The sequence below is a fragment of the Oratosquilla oratoria genome, chromosome 1 (assembly GCF_046742065.1).
Source record: "Oratosquilla oratoria isolate Oo_2021 chromosome 1, ASM4674206v1, whole genome shotgun sequence".
In the NCBI taxonomy this organism is placed as follows: Eukaryota; Metazoa; Arthropoda; class Malacostraca; order Stomatopoda; family Squillidae; genus Oratosquilla; species Oratosquilla oratoria.
Genome location: NC_134777.1, coordinates 127,474,385 through 127,476,361, shown reverse-complemented (window position 1 = coordinate 127,476,361; position 1,977 = coordinate 127,474,385). Strand labels below are relative to the sequence as shown.

The following is a 1,977-nucleotide window of genomic DNA, read 5'->3' as shown; positions in this document are numbered from 1 at the left end:
ATATATATATATATATATATATATATATATATATAAATATATGTATATATATGTTTATGTGTATATATGTATATATATATATATGTATATGTATATATATATATGTATAGTTATATATACATATGTATATATATATATGTATATAATATATATATATATATGTATGTATATGTATATGTATATATGTATATATATATATATATATATATATATATATATGTATATATAAATATATATATATACAATATATATATATAATATATATATCATATATTTATATATATATATATATGTATATATATATATATATATATATATATATATATATATCAGGTAATTTATATGATCGTTGATAACTTATATGATCGGTCGTATAGTAGGTATGTATATATATATTTATATATATATATATATATATATATGTGTGTGTGTGTATATATATATGTATATATATATATATATATATATATATATATATATATATATATATATATATATGTAAATCTTTTTATCGCACCGTCTGAAAAGGAGACACTAATGCCGAAAGCACTGTGTATTTCGATCACTGTGATCCTCTTCAGTTGGTGATCGAAATATACAGAACTTACGACATTAGTGTCTTCTTTTCCGACGGTGGGATAAAAAGTTTAATTTACTGTGCTACGACATTACTTTACTGTATATGTATGTATATATATATATATATATATATATATATATATATACATATATATATATATATATGTATATCATATATATGTATATATATATATATATATTAGCGATAGTTAGACCCATCCTTGACTATGCGGTACAGTTTTGGTCTCCGTCCTACAAAATGGACATAAATTCACTAGAATCAGTACAGAGAAGAATGACTAAAATGATACAAGGACTCGGAAATTTGCCTTACGAAGAGAGGCTTAGGCACCTAAACTTACACTCTCTGGAAAGACGCAGAGTGCGGGGTGATCTAATAGAAGTGTTCAAGTGGATCAAAGGCTATAACAAGGGTGATGCAAACAAGGTCATCATAATAAAACAACAGGGCAGGACTCGCAGTAATGGGTATAAACTGGACAAATTTAGATTTAAGAAGGAAATAGGCAAGAATTGGTTTACAAATAGGGTGGTCGATGAATGGAATAAACTTAGTAACCACGTAGTAAGCGCTGAAACTATCAGTTGTTTTAAAAAACGATTAGACAACTTTATGGATGGGGACGACAGGTGGTGATGGATACGGAGCTGCCTAGTGTAGGCCTTATGGTCTTTTGCAGTCTCCTTTATTTCTTATGTTCTTATGTTCTTATATATATAATGACAGTAATAGTAGCAGTGATGGTAATGATATTGATGGTAATGATAATAATAGGTTAAACACCGGGACAGTAATGTAAGGATCAATAGGTCTCCATGTAATTCCCGGCGGTTGGGAGACTGTTATCTAGACTGTAGGAAACGGCTTTCTTACCTGTGAGTGCTCGATTGCTTCTGGATCGCGGTCGAGTGGGTGAGCATTGCAACTCAGCGTAATGAGTAATCTTATCTGTGTACTCCTGCCAACGTCATTATTTGTTGAGGTCAAAGTTACCTGTAAACTATTTTGGTAAATATTTAACGTCTCTGCTACTGGACAAACTTTTCAACACGAATTTTCCTTTAATGTTCTGTTTAAGACAGTGAACTGAAAATGAAATGGCTCAAAGGATAACGCGAATCGTACACACACTTTTGCTTAGCTTTTCATTTGCAGCACACTGTGTGAATAGCAAAGGACTCAAAGGATGGCAAAACTGAGTCAATCAAATTACAAGCAACAACAGTGACATGCGAAAAATGTACAAATACAACTAAAAGTAAGACAACAACAAAAACTTATAATAAACAATTGTGGAAGAATGCCGAAGCTAAAAGAAGAAGGAAAAGGCGTCCACATTAGGTAACATGTCACCATGATTAATGAATTGCTTAAGA

General features: G+C 29.6%; 1 protein-coding gene across 1 annotated transcript in view; it reads right to left on the bottom strand.

The window, feature by feature from the left end:
• Positions 1 to 1,620, bottom strand: part of LOC143026646 (juvenile hormone esterase-like) — a 60,200-nt gene extending 58,580 nt beyond the window's left edge. The window contains exon 1 of the mRNA XM_076187399.1: positions 1,475 to 1,620. The gene's annotated coding sequence lies outside the window, so the exon portion shown is untranslated. The remainder of the gene's footprint in view (positions 1 to 1,474) is intronic.
• Positions 1,621 to 1,977: the final 357 nt, after the last annotated feature.